This window comes from Chlorocebus sabaeus, chromosome 21 (genome assembly GCF_047675955.1).
Source record: "Chlorocebus sabaeus isolate Y175 chromosome 21, mChlSab1.0.hap1, whole genome shotgun sequence".
In the NCBI taxonomy this organism is placed as follows: domain Eukaryota; kingdom Metazoa; phylum Chordata; class Mammalia; order Primates; family Cercopithecidae; genus Chlorocebus; species Chlorocebus sabaeus.
This window is the reverse complement of record NC_132924.1, coordinates 38845890-38857911: the sequence shown is the minus strand read 5'-3', so window position 1 is coordinate 38857911 and position 12022 is coordinate 38845890.

The following is a 12022-nucleotide window of genomic DNA, read 5'->3' as shown; positions in this document are numbered from 1 at the left end:
GTGATGTGGTGCTGAGAAGAATGTATATTCTGTTGATTTGGGGTAGAGAGTTCTGTAGAGGTCTATTAGGTCCGCTTGGTGCAGAGTTGAGTTCAATTCCTGGATATCCTTGTTAACTTTCTGTCTCGTTGATCTGTCTAATGTCGACAGTGGGGTGTTAAAGTCTCCCATTATTATTGTATGGGAGTCTAAGTCTCTTTGTAAGTCTCTAAGGACTTGCTTTATGAATCTGGGTGCTCCTGTATTGGGTGCATATATATTTAGGATAGTTAGCTCTTCCTGATGAATTGATCCCTTTACCATTATGTAGTGACCTTCTTTGTCTCTTTTGATCTTTGATGGTTTAAAGTCTGTTTTATCAGAGACTAGGATTGCAACCCCTGCTTTTTTGTGTGTTTTCCATTTGCTTGGTAGATCTTCCTCTATCCCTTTATTTTGAGCCTATGTGTGTCTCTGCATGTGAGATGGGTCTCCTGAATACAGCAGACTGATGGGTCTTGACTCTTTATCCAATTTGCCAGTCTGTGTCTTTTAATTGGACCATTTAGTCCATTTACATTTAAGGTTAATATTGTTATGTGTTAATTTGATCCTGTCACTATGATCTTAGCTGGTTATTTTGCTCACTAGTTGATGCAGTTGCTTCCTAGCATCGATGGACTTTACATTTTGACATGTTTTTGCAATGACTGGTACCTGTTGTTCCTTTCCATGTTTAGTGCTTCCTTCAGGATCTCTTGTAGGGCAGGCCTGGTGGTGACAAAATCTCTAAGCATTTGCTTGTCTGTAAAGGATTTTATTTCTCCTTCACTTATGGAACTTAGTTTGGCTGGATATGAAATTCTGGGTTGAAAATTTTTTTCCTTAAGAATGTTGAATATTGGCCCCCACTCTCTTCTGGCTTGTAGAGTTTCTGCCGAGAGATCTGCTGTTAGTCTGATGGGCTTCCCTTTGTGGGTAACCCGATCTTTCTCTCTGGCTGCCCTTAACAGTTTTTCCTTCATTTCAACTTTGGTGAATCTGACAATTATGTGTCTTGCAGTTGTTCTTCTTGAGGAGTATCTTTGTGGCGTTCTCTGTATTTCCTGGATTTGAATGTTGGCCTGCCTTACTAGGTTGGGGGAGTTCTCCTGGATGGTATCCTGCAGTGTTTTCCAACTTGGTTCCATTTTCCCCATCACTTTCAGGCACACCAATCAGACGTAGATATGGTCTTTTCACATAATCCCATATTTCTTGGAGGCTTTGTTCATTTCTTTTTCCTCTTTTTTCTCTACACTTCTCTTCTCGCTTCATTTCATTCATTTGATCTTCAATCGCTAATACTCTTTCTTCCAGTTGATTGAGTCGGTTACTGAAGCTTGTGCATTGGTCACGTAGTTCTTGTGTTATGGTTTTCATCTCTATCAGTTCTTTTAAGGTCTTCTCTGCATTGATTATTCTAGTTATCCATTTATCCATTCTTTTTTCAAGATTTTTAGTTTCTTTGCGCTGGTTACGTAGTTCCTCCTTTAGCTCTGAGAAGTTTGATCGACTGAAGCCTTCTTCTCTCAACTCGTCAAAGTCATTCTCTGTCCAGTTTTGTTCCATTGCTGGTGATGAGCTGCATTCCTTTGGAGGGGGAGATGCGCTCTGATTTTTTGAATTTCCAGCTTATCTGCACTGCTTTTTCCCCATCTTTGTGGTTTTATCTGCCTTTGGTCTTTGATGATGGTGACGTACTGATGGGGTTTTGGTGTGGGTGTCCTTTCTATTTGTTAGTTTTCCTTCTAACAGTCAGGACCCTCAGCTGTGGGTCTGTTGGAGTTTGCTTGAGGTCCACTCCAGACCCTGTTTGCCTGGGTATCAGCAACAGAGGCTACAGAAGATAGAATATTGCTGAACAGCAAGTGTTGCTGTGTGATTCTTGCTCTGGAAGCTTCATCTCAGGGGTGTACCCCACCATGTGAGGTGTGAGGTGTCAGTCTGCACCTAGTGGGGGATGTCTCCCAGTTAGGCTACTCAGGGGTCAGGGACCCACTTGAGCAGGTAGTCTGTCCGTTCTCAGATCTCAACCTCCATGCTGGAAGATCCACTGCTCTCTTCAAAGCTGTCAGACAGGGGCATTTACCTCTGCCGAGGTTTCTGCTGCTTTTTGTTTAGCTATGCCCTGTCCCCAGAGGAGGAGTCTACAGAGGCAGGTCGGCCTCCTTGAGCTATGGTGGGCTCCCCTTCCTGTGCATCTTAACCAAGAGGGCATGCTAGGTGGGTGTTCCCTTGCTGCCTGCATTACAGGCTGACTGAAGTATATAAACATTCCATCACGGAGTTTATTTATCACATTGAGATATTGTAAATGTGGAGAGAGTAGCCAAGAATGAGAAAATGGGGAAAGTTCTTGGGAAGGGTAACACATTACACACTAAGTAGCCACCCTGAACAGTTAAGACACCAGATCCTCTACAGAAATCTCACTGAAAGGGAAACCCTAGAGGATAGTTAAGCCTCAACTCAGCAGAGGGCCAAGGACAGTCTGAAATGTGGGGCCACATTCAATGAAGCCTCATTCAAAGAGGAAAGAGGGTGGCTCCAGGCTAAGCCAGGGCCTAGAGATGGAAGGGGACAAAGGGACCTTGGAAGAAGGTGTGGGTATGAAGTCACCTAAAAGAAAGGTCAATCAATTCTCAATTTCCCCAAGGCTGGCCCTGAAGCATGGAAACCTTAAGTGCCCTACATTCCTCAGGTGGCCCAAGCTACCACTAACCCTAATAGAACCTAATTTTGGCCACCTCCATCACCTTTTGAGGTTGCCACACAGAATACCTGTGGCATAGTTGGATGGATCAAATTGACCTCTCTCGGTGAGCCAGTTCTTCAGATCCATCCAGCTCAGTCAAAAAGATATACCCAGGCTTTAATATAAGCTTATTTTTATTCCTGTGCAATTTGCACATTGTGTTTGCATAAACTGAGATTGTCTTCTTTATTCAGATTAATAGCCTAGTGTTGGCAGCATATGTGTACCTGCAGAGGAAATCTTCATCCCTCTTTTTCCTTGCCTAGGAGATACCAGAGATCTGAGCAAGTGGAATTTCAAGGCTGAAGTAAGATAATGAGAAGACTCAGAGAGATTATAAAAGATGCAGAGTGGGAGAATGGAAAGAGCCTTGAACCAGAAGTCAGGCTTGAGCTGAAAGCTCACATAGCTCTGGTAAGATGTGTGTTCTCTGTTTTCTTATCTGTAAAATGAAGGGATTGGACTCTGATCTGAAAGTAAAATGTTCTGTTCATTGAGCATAGGGGGTTTGTTCAAAGTTGTTACCCAGTTGTTACCCAGTGTGCAAAGGAGGCCTGGTTATTCTTCATTTCCTCCTGAGATCCTCACTTGCTCTGGTCCCTGAGATTCTCTCCTCCTCACTCTGTTGCTCTGCATCTCCTGCATCATAGCTAAATATCTATTACAGATATCCCAAATGTGACTAGAAATGTCTGTGAGGTCTGAAAACTAGATATGTCAAAGATGTGAAAGGTTGGCAGGAAGGTGATGAGTTTATAGTAGTGGAGAATGAAACCCTGAGATTTCAGAGCATGAAAGAGCTCTGGAAGGAGCTCTGGAAGGAGAAATGACAAAGTTTTAAAAGCAAAAATAGCTTGGATGAGCCATTTCCTAAAGTATGTACCATGAAGCCCTAACACTGTAAGCCCTTCCCATGGGGTTCGGTGGGTGCAGAGGTTATGGTCAAATAAGTTTGGGAAATAGTGCAAAATGTGCCTCCTTCTTGGAGTGCCCCAAAGCTTATTAAAGACACTGAGAACTTCTGTAGCAAGAATCCTGTTTAATGGTTGAACTCCCATGTTTCTTCCTCAAAATTTTAGCCATGACAACTTTTAAAATAACATCTATTATCATTATCTTGTTGCAATTACAATGAATACCCTTTGAGAAACACAGTATATCATGCTGGGAGCAGAAACTCAGGAAATAAAAAGGAGGGAAACATGATTCCTATCTTCTTCATCTCCTACGTCCTGGGCAATATGACTCTTGCCCTGGAATCCAAAATTAGACTGCTCTTCTCTGTCACCCTGATGAACATTCTAGCAGAAAATGTTCTATAGAACATTCTGACAGAGCAGACTGGCAAATGTTAGGTGTTCCAAATATGTATGTTGAGTGAATTAACGATTGAATGAAACAAAAGTCACCGTGAAGCACTTAGCACAATATCTGAAGCACAGCAAAGTAGCAACAAATGCTGTTACTACTACTCACTCTATTCTTTGGTGTAGGTGAAACAGAAAAGCTCAAACTTTGTTATTGATCCCGTTCCAAATGACTTAAAGATTTAGATAAGCTCTGTCCTCAGGTAATATATATTTTCTGAAAGAGAACCAAATACTTATGCCACAATAAAATGACCTTTACACAGAGAAGCCTTAAATGGAATTGTATCAGAATCGTAGACAAAAATGTTGTCTGCTTACAGTCATAAACAATGAATCTCGTGTTTCTATGAAAAAGAAATGGACTGGGTAAATATATATATATTCCAGTTCTGTGATGTTAGGAGGAGGACCTAGTATGTTATTTGAGCTTTTTTTTTTTTCTTTTTAATATCCTTACCATAGTTGCAGCTATTTACAGTAACAATATAATAACATAAAGGAGTTGGATTAACTTATTTACTCCTGCCTAGATTTATAAAACAGAATAGAGGCTCTAACAAGCTGGCAATATTTAAGATTATGTGGATCAACTGACATAAAACGTATTTATCTTGTCTAAGAATTTCAAGTGTTTCCTAATTTAGTAATATTCTGAAGTATGTTTCTCACTGACAACTACTAACTAATCACAGTGAATCTTTGAAAAGACAATTGTTTTTCATGCCCACGGTATATCAAGAAAACATTAAGAATAGGGCTGTGCTTTTATTGAGCACTTTCTGTGATGTAAAGCACAGAAACAGATTTGTATTTAAGTGTGCATTATCTCATTAATGAAAGATACAGTTGCCAGCTATTTGGATAAAAAAAGCTGGCATTAAGTTAAAATACTTCTTATTTTCAAATACACATTCTCATTTTATTGTCTTAGGAATTTACCTGACTTTAGGTAGTTAAGTATGGCCAAAATTTCTGATTTGATCTAGCTTAAACTAGGACATTTGCACAACCTCTCATACCAGAAGGTACAGAGGAAGATCAAGCCTCCGGGTTAGCTGATTCACTGGCTCAATGATGTCATCAAACGCCTGGGCTCTATCCATCTCTCTGCTCTTCCATCTACAGTGCTGGCTTTTTACAGAAGCTAGTTCTCTCATCATGGTGATAAGATGGCCAATTGCAAGGACTGGAGCAACATTGTTCAGTATTCATCAACAACAGGAGAGAGGAAATCCTCCCACCGAGGAACACAAATCTTTGCCTTTAGTCTGACTGGGCCAACTTACTACATGTGCCTGTCCCTAGAACAGGGAGCTGCCACTGATGGTCCTAAACCCATGATTCTCAAAACGTCATCCTCAGAGCAGCAGTTTAAGCTGCTGGGAACCTGGAGACCTGATAGAAATGAACATCTATGGAATCAGAAATGCTGAGGGTGGGATCCAGCAATCTGAGTTTTAACAAGTCCTCCTTATATTGTATAGTCTGAAGACTACTGTTTTAGACTAAACACAATTTACTTCTAGAGATGGAGAAGGAGTTGATACCTGGAGAAAACTGAGGTTCTGTTAGAAAGGAAGAAAAGGAAGTTATGTTTATTGAGCTCATAACAGTGTTCACATCCTGAATTTTTCAAGAATAGTATTGGTTTCAAATATTCTGTTTCACGTGGTTTGCAAAACACGGCCATTAAGTTGACTATCTCAGCTGGGCATGGTGGCTCACGCTTGTAATTCCAATACTTTGGGAGGCCAAGGCAGGCAGATCATCTGAGGTCAGGAATTTGAGACAAGCCTGATCAACATGGAGAAACCCCATCTCTACTAAAAATACAAAATTAGCTGGGCGTGGTGGCTTATGCCTGTAATCCCAGCTACTCAGGAAGGCTGAGGCAGGAGGCAGGAGGCAGGAGAATCGCTTGAACCTGGGAGACGGAGGTTGCTGTGAACCGAGGTCACGCCACTACACTCCAACCTGGGCAACAGGAGCGAAACTCAGTCTTGAAAAAAAAAAAAAACCGGGGGGGGGGGCGCGGAGCAAGATGGCCAAATAGGAACAGCTCCAGTCTCCAACTCCCAGCACGAGCGACACAGAAGACCAGTGATTTCTGCATTTTCAACTGAGGTACTGGGTTCATCTCACTAGGGAGTGCCGGACAATTGGTGCTGGTCAGCTGCTGCAGCCCGACCAGCAAGAGCTGAAGCAGGGCGAGGCATCGCCTCACCTGGGAAGTGCAAGGGGGAAGGGAATCCCTTTTCCTAGCCAGGGGAACTGAGACATACAACACCTGGAAAATCGGGTAACTCCCACCCCAATACTGCGCTTTAAGCAAACGGGCACACCAGGAGATTATATCCCACACCTGGCCGGGAGGGACCCACGCCCACGGAGCCTCCCTCATTGCTAGCACAGCAGTCTGCGATCTAACCACAAGGCAGCAGTGAGGCTGGGGGAGGGGCGCCCGCCATTGCTGAGGCTTAAGTAGGTAAACAAAGCCGCTGGGAAGCTCAAACTGGGTGGAGCTCACAGCAGCTCAAGGAAACCTGCCTGTCTCTGTAGACTCCACCTCTGGGGAGAGAGCACAGCTAAACAACAACAAAAGCAGCAGAAACCTCTGCAGATGCAAACGACTCTGTCTGACAGCTTTGAAGAGAGCAGTGGATCACCCAACACAGAGGGTGAGATCTGAGAAGGGACAGACTGCCTGCTCAAGTGGGTCCCTGATCCCTGAGTAGCCTAACTGGGAGACATCCCCTACTAGGGGCAGACCGACACCCCACACCTCACACGGTGGGGTACATCCCTGAGATGAAGCTTCCAAAGCAAGAATCAGACAGGTATACTCGCTGTTCAGCAATATTCTATCTTCTGCAGCCTCTGCTGCTGATACCCAGGCAAACAGGGTCTGGAGTGGACTTCAAGCAATCTCCAACAGACCTACAGCTGAGGGTCCTGACTGTTAGAAGGAAAACTAACAAACAGGGAGGACACCCACACCAAAACCCCATCAGTACGTCACCATCATCAAAGACCAGAGGCAGATAAAACTACAAAGATGGGGAAAAAGCAGGACAGAAAAGCTGGAAATTCAAAAAATAAGAGCACATCTCCCCCGGCAAAGGAGCGCAGCTCATCGCCAGTAATGGATCAAAGCTGGATGGAGAATGACTTTGACGAGATGAGAGAAGAAGGCTTCAGTCCATCAAACTTCTCAGAGCTAAAGGAGGAATTACGTACCCAGCGCAAAGAAACTAAAAATCTTGAAAAAAAAAAGTGTAAGAATTGATAGCTAGAGTAATTAATGCAGAGAAAGTCATAAACGAAATGAAAGAAATGAAAACCATGACACGAGAAATACGTGACAAATGCACAAGCTTCAGTAACCGACTCGATCAACTGGAAGAAAGAGTATCAGCGATTGAGGATCAAATGAATGAAATGAAGCGAGAAGAGAAACCAAAAGAAAAAAGAAGAAAAAGAAATGAACAAAGCCTGCAAGAAGTATGGGATTATGTTAAAAGACCAAATCTACGTCTGATTGGGGTGCCTGAAAGTGAAGGGGAAAATGGAACCAAGTTGGAAAACACTCTTCAGGATATCATCCAGGAGAACTTCCCCAATCTAGTAGGGCAGGCCAACATTCAAATCCAGGAAATACAGAGAACGCCACAAAGATACTCCTCGAGAAGAGCAACTCCAAGACACATAATTGCCAGATCCACCAAAGTTGAAATGAAGGAAAAAATCTTAAGGGCAGCCAGAGAGAAAGGTCGGGTTACTCACAAAGGGAAGCCCATCAGACTAACAGCAGATCTCTCGGCAGAAACTCTCCAAGCCAGAAGAGAGTGGGGGCCAATATTCAACATTCCTAAAGAAAAAAATTTTCAACCCAGAATTTCATATCCAGCCAAACTAAGTTTCATAAGTGAAGGAGAAATAAAATCCTTTACAGATAAGCAAATGCTTAGAGATTTGTCACCACTAGGCCTGCCTTACAAGAGACCATGAAGGAAGCACTAAACATGGAAAGGAACAACCGGTACCAGCCATTGCAAAAACATGCCAAAATGTAAAGACCATCGAGGCTAGGAAGAAACTGCATCAACTAATGAGCAAAATAACCAGTTAATATCATAATGGCAGGATCAAGTTCACACATAACAATATTAACCTTAAATGTAAATGTACTAAATGTTCCAATTAAAAGACAGAGACTGGCAAACTGGATAAAGAGTCAAGACCCACCAGTCTGCTGTATTCAGGAGACCCATCTCACATGCAGAGACACACATAGGCTCAAAATAAAGGGATGGAGGAAGATTTACCAAGCAAATGGAGAACAAAAAAAACCAGGGGTTGCAATCCTAGTCTCCGATAAAACAGACTATAAAACATCAAAGATCAAAAGAAACAAAGAAGGCCATTACATAATGGTAAAGGGATCAATTCAACAGGAACAGCTAACTATCCTAAATATATATGCACCCAATACAGGAGAACCCAGATTCATAAAGCAAGTCCTTAGAGACTTACAAAGAGACTTAGACTCCCATACAATAATAATGGAAGACTTCAACACTCCACTGTCAACATTAGACAGATCAATGAGACAGAAAGTTAACAAGGATATCCAGGAATTGAACTCATCTCTACAGCAAGCAGACCTAATAGACATCTATAGAACTCTCCACCCCAAATCAACAGAATATACATTCTTCTCAGCACCACATCACACTTATTCCAAAATTGACCACATAATTGGAAGTAAAGCACTCCTCAGCAAATGTACAAGAACAGAAATTATAACAAACTGTCTCTCAGACCACAGTGCAATCAAACTAGAACTCAGGACTAAGAAACTTAATAAAAACCGCTCAACTACATGGACACTGAACAACCTGCTCCTGAATGACTACTGGGTACATAATGAAATAAAGGTAGAAATAAAGATGTTCTTTGAAACCAATGAGAACAAAGATACAACATACCAGAATCTCTGGGACACATTTAAAGCAGTGTGTAGAGGGAGATTTATAGCACTAAATGCCCAAAAGAGAAAGCAGGAAAGATCTAAAGTTGACACCTTAACATCACAATTAAAAGAACTAGAGAAGCAAGAGCAAACACATTCGAAAGCTAGCAGAAGGCAAGAAATAACTAAGATCAGAGCAGAACTGAAGGAGATAGAGACACAAAAAACCCTCCAAAAAAATCAATGAATCCAGGAGTTGGTTTTTTGAAAAGATCAACAAAATTGACAGACTGCTAGCAAGACTAATAAAGAAGAAAAGAGAGAAGAATCAAATAGACGCAATAAAAAATGATAAAGGGGATATCACCACCGACCCCACAGAAATACAAACTACCATCAGAGAATACTTTAAACACCTCTACGCAAATGAACTAGAAAATCTAGAAGAAATGGATAATTTCCTGGACATTTACACTCTTCCAAGACTAAACCAGGAAGAAGTTGAATCCCTGAATAGACCAATAGCAGGCTCTGAAATTGAGGCAATAATTAATAGCCTACCAACCAAAAAAAGTCCAGGACCAGATGGATTCACAGCTGAATTCTACCAGAGGTACAAGGAGGAGCTGGTACTATTCCTTCTGAAACTATTCCAATCAATAGAAAAAGAGGGAATCCTCCCTAACTCATTTTATGAGGCCAACATCATCCTGATACCAATGCCTGGCAGAGACACAACAAAAAAAGAGAATTTTAGACCAATATCCCTGATGAACATCGATGCAAAAATCGTCACTAAAATACTGGCAAACCGGATTCAGCAGCACATCAAAAAGCTTATCCACCATGATCAAGTGGGCCCATCCCTGGGATGCAAGGCTGGTTCAACATTCGCAAATCAATAAACATAATCCAGCATATAAACAGAACCAAAGACAAGAACCACATGATTATCTCAATAGATGCAGAAAAGGCTTTTGACAAAATTCAACAGCCCTTCATGCTAAAAACGCTCAATAAATTCGGTATTGATGGAAAGTACCTCAAAATAATAAGAGCCATTTATGAAAAACCCACAGCCAATATCATACTGAATGGGCAAAAACTGGAAAAATTTCCTTTGAAAACTGGCACAAGACAGGGATGCCCTCTTTCACCACTCCTATTCAACATAGTGTTGGAAGTTCTGGCCAGGGCAATCAGGCAAGACAAAGAAATAAAGGGTATTCAGTTAGGAAAAGAAGAAGTCAAATTGTCCCTCTTTGCAGATGACATGATTGTATATTTAGAAAACCCCATTGTCTCAGCCCAAAATCTCCTTAAGCTGATAAGCAACTTCAGCAAAGTCTAAGGATACAAAATCAATGTGCAAAAATCACAAGCATTCTTATACACCAGTAACAGACAAACAGAGAGCCAAATCATGAATGAACTTCCATTCACAATCGCTTCAAAAAGAATAAAATATCTAGGAATCCAACTTACAAGGGATGTAAAGGACCTCTTCAAGGAGAACTACAAACCACTGCTCAGTGAAATAAAAGAGGACACAAACAAATGGAAGAACATACCATGCTCATGGATAGGAAGAATCAATATCGTGAAAATGGCCATACTGCCCAAGGTAATTTATAGATTCAATGCCATCCCCATCAAGCTGCCAATGAGTTTCTTCACAGAATTGGAAAAAACTGCTTTAAAGTTCATATGGAACCAAAAAAGACCCCGCATTGCCAAGACAATCCTAAGCCAAAAGAACAAAGCTGGAGGCATCACGCTACCTGACTTCAAACTATACTACAAGGCTACAGTAACCAAAACAGCATGGTACTGGTACCAAAACAGAGATATAGACCAATGGAACAGAACCGAGTCCTCAGAAATAATACCACACATCTACAGCCATCTGATCTTTGACAAACCTGAGAGAAACAAGAAATGGGGAAAGGATTCCCTATTTAATAAATGGTGCTGGGAAAATTGGCTAGCCATTTTATCTTTTTAATTCAAATTTTAATTTTTTAATTCATCTTTTTAATTCAAGATGGATTAGAGACTTAAATGTTAGACCTAATACCATAAAAACCCTAGAGGAAAACCTAGGTAGTACCATTCAGGACATAGGCATGGGCAAAGACTTCATGTCTAAAACACCAAAAGCAACAGCAACAAAAGCCAAAATTGACAAATGGGACCTAATTAAACTAAAGAGCTTCTGCACAGCAAAAGAAACTACCATCAGAGTGAACAGGCAACCTACAGAATGGGAGAAAATTTTTGCAATCTACTTATCTGACAAAGGGCTAATATCCAGAACCTACAAAGAACTCAAACAAATTTACAAGAAAAAAATAACCTCATCAAAAAGCGGGCAAAGGATATGAACAGACATTTCTCAAAAGAAGACATTCATACAGCCAACAGACCCATGAAAAAATGCTCATCATCACTGGCCATCAGAGAAATGCAAATCAAACCACAATGAGATACCATCTCACACCAGTTAGAATGGCGATCATTAAAAAGTCAGGAAAAACAGGTGCTGGAGAGGATGTGGAGAAATAGGAACACTTTTACACTGTTGGTGGGATTGTAAACTAGTTCAACCATTATGGAAAACAGTATGGCAATTCCTCAAGGATCTAGAACTAGATGTACCATATGACCCAGCCATCCCATTACTGGGGATATACCCAAAGGATTATAAATCATGCTGCTATAAAGACACATGCACACGTATGTTTATTGCGGCACTATTCACAACAGCAAAGACTTGGAATCAACCCAACTGTCCATCAGTGACAGACTGGATTAAGAAAATGTGGCACATATACACCATGGAATACTATGCAGCCATAAAAAAGGATGAGTTTGTGTCCTTTGTAGGGACATGGATGCAGCTGG